Source organism: Cebus imitator, unplaced genomic scaffold, assembly GCF_001604975.1.
Source record: "Cebus imitator isolate Cc_AM_T3 unplaced genomic scaffold, Cebus_imitator-1.0 Scaffold13, whole genome shotgun sequence".
Lineage (NCBI taxonomy): Eukaryota > Metazoa > Chordata > Mammalia > Primates > Cebidae > Cebus > Cebus imitator.
Window position 1 is genome coordinate 10,899,387 of NW_016107328.1, and position 9,697 is coordinate 10,909,083.

At 44.1% G+C, this 9,697-nt stretch overlaps 1 protein-coding gene, 1 long non-coding RNA gene and 1 pseudogene across 3 annotated transcripts in view; 1 reads left to right on the top strand and 2 right to left on the bottom strand.

The window, feature by feature from the left end:
• The window catches only part of ARG2 (arginase 2), a 40,136-nt gene that overhangs the window by 18,409 nt on the left and 12,030 nt on the right, over window positions 1-9,697 (top strand). The window lies entirely within an intron of this gene.
• Window positions 3,248-3,650, bottom strand: LOC108284209 (annotated as a pseudogene). Its single transcript, XR_001817135.2, has one exon. The product of XR_001817135.2 is annotated as a 40S ribosomal protein S25-like (transcript).
• LOC108284218 lies at window positions 6,922-7,584 on the bottom strand. Its single transcript, XR_001817142.2, has 2 exons — window positions 7,466-7,584; window positions 6,922-7,014 (listed from the first exon to the last, which is right to left on the bottom strand). It is a non-coding gene; the product is annotated as an uncharacterized LOC108284218 (long non-coding RNA).

Genomic DNA, 9,697 nt, shown 5'->3' on the forward strand with positions numbered 1-9,697 from the left:
TGAGACAGGGTCTCACTCTGTCACCCACACTGGAGTACAGTGGTACGATCTCAACTCACCACAGCCTTGACCTCCCAGGCCCAAGCGACCCTCCCATTTTAGCCTCCCAAGTAGCTGGAACTACAAGCACATGCCACCACACCCAGCTAACTTATTTATTTTTTAGAGACACGGTCTCACTATGTTGATCAGGCTGGTGTTGAACTCCTGGCCTCATGTGATCCTCCTGCCTTCGCCTTCCAAAGCATTGGAATTATAGGTGTGAGCCACTGCATCTGGCCTATATCCTCTATTTCTACCTACTCCTTACATGTCAGTATTCTCAGGATTCTGTCCTTGATCCTCCTGCTTTATCCTGTCTTGATTGGCATTCTACTTCCACAGCTTCACTGTCACCTGTATGCTGATGCACCTAAAGTTCTTTTTTTTTTTTTTTTTTGAGACAGGATCTTGCTCTGTCACCCAGGCTGGAGTGCAGTAACATAATCTTGGCTCACTGCAGCCTCTACCTCCTGGGCTCAAGTAATTCTCCCACCTCAGTCTCCCAAGTAGCTGAGACCACAGGCTTGTGTCACCATGCCTAGCTAATTCTGCTTATTTTTTTTTTCTTTTTGTTTTAGAGATGAGTTCTCACTATGTTGCCCAAGTTGGTCTCTAACTCCTGGACTTAAGCAATCTTTCCGCCTCAGCCTCCCAAAGTGTTGAAATTACACGTGAGCCACTTTGTTTAGCAAAACTTTATCTTTAATACTTATTTTTCCTCTTAACTCCAAACCTGCATACAGATATCTTCCATGTATATTATCTTTTTAACTTTTTGCTACAGAAGTGTTCAAACATAATGAAAGTAGAGACGGTATCATAACTGACTTTATATATCCATCAGCCAGCATCATCACCAATATCAGGCAATGTTTTTTAACCACCTCCAGACCATTTTGAAGTAAATCAGACATCTTGTTTCATGGACCTGACAGCACCTTTTATCACACACAGTGTATCCTAACTTTATCATGGCCACCCAGAGGGGAAACGAACTTCTCGTATCTTAACAGAGGAGGTGGTTTTGCAAATTGGAGCAAGGCGCCCCCCATCTGTAGCCAGGGCAGTTAGGCTCTTTCCCCTGTGTGGGAACTGAGAGGTTGAGGCACTACCTCACTAAATGTTTGCATCTCCAGGAGATGGCTCCCTGGGTCCTTCAGGAAGCATTCCTGGGTTGCCAGACTGGTGAGAGGCTTATTTAGTCATTACGGAGAATCACATACATTTGAAAAGGACAGAGAAATGATGAAATGAAAGGAAGGAAGGGAGGTCTCTGTATTTTCAACAGGGAGAATTAAGCCTCTTAATTTTTAATTTGTATTGTTCATATTGCCTGATTAACTTATACTTTAAAAATTTCTTTTGTGGTTTTTAAGTTTGAGTTGAATTCACATAAGGTCCATATTGCTTTATATTATAAGACCTTTGTAGGTCTCTCTCTCTCTTTTTTTGTTCTTTGCAGTTTATTTGTACAGGAATCTAGGTCATATGTTTGCAGAATTTCTCTGTTTGGATCCTTGTGGTATCCTATGACATGTTCTATGGAGATACATACTTCATCAGAGTTGACGTTTAACTGATACTGTCAGCCACTGACTATTACCTAGAATCATCCATTAACTTGTCTCCATGTACTTTCAACAGGATAGTCTCTAAAACATCAATGTCAACATATCCCATACTGAACATATCATCTTCTCCCTTCCTTCCCACGCCTCTCTAACTATTGCTGGAATCTTTCTGTTCCCTCTCATTTCTTTCCTTAGCTTCCTGGGGCACTCTGCTTCTCCAGTTTTTTTTTTTTTTTTTTTTTTGAGATGGAGTCCTGTTCTGTCACTCAGACTGGAGTGCAGTGGCACGAACTTGGCTCACTGCATCCTCTGCCTCTTGGTTCAAGTGATTCTCCTGCCTCAGTCTCCTGAGTAGCTGGGATTACAGGCGCACACCACCATGCCTGGCTAATTCACCATGTTGGTCAGTCTGGTCTCAAAATCCTGACCCTATGATCCGCCCACCTTGGTCTTCCAAAGTGCTGGGATTACAGGTGTGAGTCACCACACCCAGGCTCCAGGCCATTTTCTACAGAGCACTAGATCCAAAATGCAGATTTGATGTGTCCTCCTGGCTTAGAAACCCTGGTTGTTCCCACCATATTTAGGGTCTGGGCCTTGCCCCCTCCTCCTGCCACCTCTCTTTGCAGTCCTCTGGATGAACTCTGGGACCAGGGCAATTATGCATTGTTCTATAGGGCTGAAGGTATTCTCTGCCTCTTTGGTAAGCATTTCCTCTTCCTCTCTTATTCCTGGCTAATGTCTTCCAGACTCAGATATTGCTGCTTCTGTGACATTCTCCTGACCCTTCTCTTTCTGGGTCTCTGTTCCTGCCACACCCTTTGCACAGCTGGTTCACAGCCGTTAGCACTCGGCTGGGCTGCCACTTTCCCTGCCTGACATCTCACCAGCCTGTGAGCTCCTTGAAGTCTGCACCATACCTTATTTCTGCATCCCTGTGATTTAGTGGAGTGCTAGGCACACAGTATACTTTTGTTGAAGGAAAAAAGGGAGCAAAGCATCTTTGCTTTCTCCTGTAATTTCATTTACATCACAACCCATGATGAGTCTTCCCAGACCAGTATTTTGGTTTCTCTGAAAATGATCTGCTACTAAAAAGCCACCTGGTCTCCCAGATCTTTTAAAATGTATGACTCAAAGGATAATTATCACATATCAAACTTTAACTCTTGCAAGGTGGCTGGCTACCAGTTAATAAACATATTCAAGCTAAATGCTAGTGGGGGCGGGTACAATGTCTCACACCTGTAAACCCAGCACTTTGGGAGGCAAAGGTGGGTGGATCACTTAAGCCCAGGAATTCAAGACCAGCCTGGGTTGGCATGGCAAAACCCTATCTCTACCCCAGCCTCCCCCCAAAAAAATTAACTGGGTGTGGTGTTACGCTTCTATAGTCCCAGCTACTTGGGAGGCTGAGGTGGGAGGATAGCTTGAGCCTGGGAGATGGAGGTTGCAGTGCATTGAGATCACACCACTGCACTCCAGCTTGGGCAACAGAACCAGACCCTGTTTCCAACAACAACAAAAAACGCTAGTAGGTAATAACGGTGAGTTATTGCGCCCTTTTTAAAAATATATATATATATATATACATATATATACACATATATATATATATATATACATATTTTTTTTTTGGTTTAATAAAGTTTTATTTTTCCAAATGTACAGTTGGTTGGACCTATTCATGCGTCTTCACCAGCAGCTGGAGCATCTCCACCCTTGGTATTTCTGGTGTAAATTACTTGAGCTCTATGCTTTGAAACCAGTTTGATAAGTCCTTTGCTAAGGAGCTCCTGAAGGGCTGCCCTGACAAGGGAGCCTCGAATCTTCAGTCTCTCAGAGACCACAGCTGGAGTTATAAGCTTATAGTTGGGAACTTCCTTACAGAGTTTGTCATAGGTAGCTTTGTCAAACAAGACCAAGTTATTGAGCTTGTCCCGAACTTTGCCTTTGGACCACTTCTTCTTTCTTGGCCGACTTTCTGGCGTCTTTCTTCTTCTTGTCGTCCTTGGGCGGCATTGTGAAGCTCGGAGAGCAGCGGCGAACACTACAACCGCGTTAAGATGTCGGACAAAAAGGCTGAAATATATTTTTAAACCAGGACATCAGTAGATAATGACTGCTTTCTTTCAAGTAAGGCTGGCCTCTAGTTACTTTAGACAGATGCTGCATTGTTCCTTTAATTCCAAAATAGCACAATTCAAAGGCAGAACCTAAGAGATTACAGTGGTTGGCTTAAATAATTTAATTTTTGGGCCGGGCGCAGTGGCTCAAGCCTGTAATCCCAGTACTTTGGGAGGCCGAGGCGGGTGGATCACGAGGTCAAGAGATCGAGACCATCCTGGCCAACATGGGGAAACCCCGTCTCTACTAAAAATACAAAAAATTAGCTGGGCGTGGTGGTGCATGCCTGTAATCCCAGCTACTCAGGAGGCTGTGGCAGGAGAATTGCCTGAACCCAGGAGGCGGAGGTTGCGGTGGGCCGAGATCGCGCCATTGCACTCCAGCCTGGGTAACATGAGTGAAACTCCGTCTCAAAAAAAAAAAAAAAAAAAAAAAATTAATTTTTGAATAAATTTACTTATCCCTATTAATGGCCAAGCCTTGTTGGTATTGAGAATAAATATATGTGGTAATGCTCAGCTTTGAAGGGAAGAAAAATGGCCTCTTCCTGGCTCCCTTCTCTACCCCAAGAGAAGAGAACCACACCACAGAAAAAGAAGTAGAAAACACCTTTCTGTGTGACCCAAGAGTTGAGTCACAGCAGGTTGTGGCATTGTGGTTAGGGATTTCAGAAAAGTGGTATTCTAAGATTTAATTGGCCTTGCCTTTATTTTTTTTCATAGGGAACTGTGAGAGCAGGACTCTTTAAGGGCCATTCCAGTGAGAAATCAGTGGGCCTGCATTTGTTCGTCACTTTTTTTTTTCCCAGTAGGGATGGGGTCTTGCTATGTTGCCCCAGCTGGTCTTGGACCCTGGGCTCATGCAATCCTTCTGCCTTGGATCCCAAAGGCATGAGTCACCATGCCCAGCCTGTTTGCTACTTCTCACCAGAAACTGTTGTATCAAAATGACATAGCAATATTACAAATTTTGGTAAGTCTGAGGTTACACCATCAGTTTCAAGAAAAAGGATAGGGTGTGGAGAAAAACCACAGAGATGCCTCATGCAGTTGAACTAATCTGTAATCTCCAGCATGTGTCAGGTCTTTCCTTGCTATCTCATTGAAACCACTGTGTGAGGTAGGACAAGTTTAGAGACCGAAACTGACTAGAGATCTGGACTCTCCTAGGAAGTCAGGGGGCAGATGACAGGAGTTCTTTTCTTTGCATCTGGTATAGTGTTTGGCTAACAGGCTGTCTGAGTAGTCAGTGCTTTTGGCCCAGAGTAGTATGGAATGCGGTGCAATCTGTTTGGTTTTAGGTTTCTTGGGCAGACTCACCAGGATGCTAGCCCAGGGTCTAAGGCAGGGAGCTACCCATCGGGACCGGTAACTTGCAAAGCTCTAGTTGTCAGCCTGATGTGTCTTCATTTAAATCCTTTCTGGAACAAGGCTGAGTGTAAACAATTTTTTTTTTTTTTTTTAGACAGGGTTTCACTTTGTTGCCCAGGCTGGAGTGCAGTGGCATGATCTCGCCTCACTGCAACCTCTGCCTCCTGGGTCCAAGCGATTCTCCCACCTCAGCCACCCAATTAGCTGGGACTACAGGTGCATGCCATCACACCCAGCTAATTTTTGTATTTTTAGTACAGACAGGGTTTCACCGTGTTGACCAGGCTGGTCTCGAACTCCTGACCTTAAGTGATCCACCTGCCTCAGACTCCCAAAGTGCTGGATTAAAGGTGTAGGCCACCGCACCCAGGTGTAAACAATTTTTAAACATCACATGCTGTAAACAACAGTATTTTTTCCCTGGGGACTGTTGCTATTTCTTCTTCTGGCTAGCTACTGGAAGGACTGAAGTTTTGTCAACATGTTAACAACAGCAGATCTTTTCTTGTCAGAGGAGCTCAACAGTCTCGTTCTGAATGGATATGGTTATGCGACTTTATGAAGTCAGAGCAACCCTCCTCTTGCCTCCACCCCTGCCTGTGCTGGAACCAGGTTGCTAGGGTGCCATCAGCTGACAGTCTGAGAAAGCCTGAGGTGGCTCATCATGGTCTACATGTGCTCAGAGCGTTGACATGAGCTTGGTTCAGAGTGGTGTACGTTCCAAAACCTATCTTTAGAAGATGATAGCATCTGTTCTCCTTAGGCAAGGACAGATGTAGCTGGAGAACCAATTAGCAGGAAACATATAACTCATGTGGTAAATCATCTCGGTTATATCTCGAACTAAATTTTCAAATGTGTATTGTGTGTGTGTGTGTGTGTGTGTGTGTGTGTATGTAACTCAAGGATCACATTCATTCAAAGGCATCTATTAACATCATGTTTGTACCATTTGCTCTTGAGGTTAATGCTGGTGTATGTTAGATAGATATATTACGCCGAAGTGACTGGTCGCCGATCCTCACAGTCACTTTCCTTGAGTCCCCAGTTCTACTATCTCTGCCCCTGTCTTAGTCATGGTCCTGCCCCTGTCTTTCTCGGTCATGGTCCTCACTGTCTCTGAGAAAACCTGCCTGTTGCAGAGACAACATGAGAGCAGAGTAGGGAGGAAGGAGATGTTACAAGGGCTGGTTGGAGCTGTCTCCTCTGGGACTCTGAAGAAGTATATTGGGACAGGTATCTCAAGACACATGGTTCTTTGGCTGGGCACACAGTGGCTCACACCTGTAATCCACCACTTTGGGAGGCCAAGGTAGGTGGATTGCCTGAGGCCAGGGGTTTGAGACCAGCCTGGACAACATGGCAAAACCTCATCTCTACAAAAAAAAAAAAAAAATACAAATTAGCCAGGTGTGGTGGCACATGCCTGTAGTCCCACCTACTCTGGAGGGTGATACGTGAGGATCGCTTGAGCCTGAGAGGTTGAGGCTGCAGTGAGCCATGTCTGTGCCATTGCACTCCAGCCTGGGTGACAGAGTAAGACTATCTCAAAAAAAAGAGACATGGTTCTTGAGGTTGTATAGCCTTTGGGAGTTAAATGCACCAAAAAAAATTCAGATCTCTGCATTTTATTGGTAGTAACCAAATGAGTTTACATAAATAACAGTCTCTTCAAAGGTTATTACCCAAATTACGTTTTATGGATAAGAGAAATTCTACTTACTTCAAATGGCCTGAATTAACCCCAGCATCCCCTATCCTCCCCCACCCTCCAGTTTAGACTTCTAGTAACATTGTAACTTTATTTTTAGAAAGTCTTTTTTATTAGTCAAAATCATAATCATCTTGATTAAAAGGATGGGACACTCCACCCTCAGCAGAAAATGATACAGTTTATAGAAAACCTCCCTACCCAGGCCGGGCGCGGTGGCTCAAGCCTGTAATCCCAGCACTTTGGGAGGCCGAGGCGGGTGGATCACGAGGTCAAGAGATCGAGACCATCCTGGCCAACATGGTGAAACCCCGTCTCTATTAAAAATACAAAAAATTAGCTGAGCATGGTGGCGCATGCCTGTAATCCCAGCTACTCAGGAGGCTGAGGCAGGAGAATTGCCTGAACCCAGGAGACGGAGGTTGCGGTGAGCCGAGATCGCACCATTGCACTCCAGCCGGGGCAACAAGAGTGAAACTCCGTCTCAAAAAAAAAAAAAAAAAAAAAAAAAAAAAAAAAAAAAAAAAAAAAAAAAAAAAAAAAAAAAAAAAAAAAAAAAAAAAAAAAAAAAAAAAAAAAAAAAAAAAAAAAAAAAAAAAAAAAAAACCCCCCCCAAAAAAAAAAAAAAAAAAAAAAAAGAAAACCTCCCTACCCCTCCCATACCCTAATTAAAAACTACTAAAAAAGTAGGTGGCGGGGAGGTGGGGGGGATGGAGGCAGCAAATCACCTTGGCATGTGTATACCTATGTAACAATCCTGCAAGATCTGCACATGTACCCCAGAAGGGGGTAAAGAAATTTAAAGAAAAATTAAAGAAAAGAACTTTCTTTAAGAAGCGGGTAAAGAAAATTAAAGAAAACAACTACAAAAAAATCTGCCCTCCTTCCCTACGATGTCATGGTAGTCTGACTCCTCCAGCAGAGCAGCACTACAGTTCTGGAGGGCCAGCTCACCACAGCACCCTCCACTTCACCCTGGGGAGAGGAGGGATGTGCAACTTTATTTTTAACAAGCTAGTATTTCAGGTACAACTTTGTTCTAAGAATTAGCAGTTGCATCCCTTTAAATTTCCAGGAATTCAGCCAGGTGAGGTGGCTCATGCCTATGGTCCTAGGACTTTGGGAGGCCCAGGCGGGTAGATCACCTGAGGTTAGAAGTTCCAGACCAGACTGGTCAATATGGCGAAACCATCTCTAGTAAAAATACAAAAATTAGCTGCGCATGGTGGCAGGCACCTATAATCCCTGCTACTCGGGAGGCTGAGGCAGGAGAATCGCTTGAACCTGGTGGGTGGAGGTTGCAGTGAACCGAGATTGCATCACTTCATTCCAGCATGGGTGAAAGAGCAAAACTCCATCTCAAAAAAAATAGAATGCAAAATTAAACTAAAATCCAGGAATTCCTTTTGTGTGAGGCTAAATCTGCCACATACATTATTTGAGTCTATAACTTTAAAAGCCATTAGTACCCAGTCAGCACAAGTGAGGTTGCAGAGTCTTTGTTTTTCTCCTGATTTCACTGACTTGTTCCTGACAAGTCACAAACATTTCTATCCTATTTAGAAACAATTTGGAAAAACTGCACAGTAAGAGGCCCCTGGCTTTTCTCCATGTCTGCAATTCTGCCAATGGGCTGCCTGTGGCTCAGCAGATCCTCCTGTATGTCAGCCCATTTTGAAACCCATCTCTCTTGACTTGCTGGGAGCCCAGTAGCAACTGGGGTCACAGTAGTAGGGAGAATGGGATAGCCTTATGCTATCAAAAAAAAAAAAAAAAACCAACTTGCTTACTCATCATGTAATCGTATATGAGTCTCTAACCAAAGGGTGATTCAGTTGCTGTTAAAACGGTTGGAGCTATTTACCATTGGTGAAATTCTTCCTCTGCAATGTGTGGATAGTGATACCAGCAGAGGATGTGAGAATGAACACATATTGCAGAGTGCATAGCACAGTGTGGTGTGTAGAGGCAGACAATTACTATCCATTTCCTGTCTCAGGCTTCTTTCAGGAATTTACTCACTAGCCCTGAAATAGAGATATTTCACTAGCCACAGATATTGCTAAGGTCAGGTAGGGCTGTTTTGATTTCTTCCTTGCTGCTTGGTTGCATCATTCTGTTGATGTACTTGTGTTCTTGTTCCACTCCAGTAGGGCCTGGATAGGTTTATCAAGGCCAAAGGTAACATCTCGGCCTGAAAGATCAGAGTAGTACTCAGTGTATTTTATTACCAGTACTTGGGAGAGAAGCAACGAGGCTGTGCCAGTGTATAAACAGCAGGTGAAAAATGAGAGACTTTCACAATGGTTCCAAGTCTGTTTGACATGAGCACTTCCTTGAAGTTTCAGGCTCCTGTTGTCCTACAATGTCCTCTTAGAAGAAAGAGCAGCAATGAAATACTAGGTGTCACCTGACCTGGACTTACAGATGAGTTGATCTGATGCAGTTAGAGAAAGAAAAAGTTCCCTCAGGCATAACAGCCAGACACATATTCCTTACACATTACAATGCTTGCATTTTTTGCCATTACCTTAAGATTCTTGAAAAACTAGTGAGACCATTTCTTAAAACCGATGAACCAGAAGAATTTGCCACAGTACTCTGATAAGGAAATTTGCCACAGCTTTATGGCTGGGCACAGTGGCTCACCCCTGTAATCCTAGCACTTTGAGAGGGTGAGGCAGGAGGATCCCTTGAGGTCAGGAGTTTGAGACCATCCTGACCAACATGGCGAAACCCCATCTCTACTAAAAATACAAAAATTAGCTGGGCATGGTGGTGCATGCCTGTAATCCCAGCTACTTGGGAGGCTGAGGCAGGAGAACCACTTGAACCTGGGAGGCAGAGGTTGCAGTGAGCCAAGATCGTGCCACTGC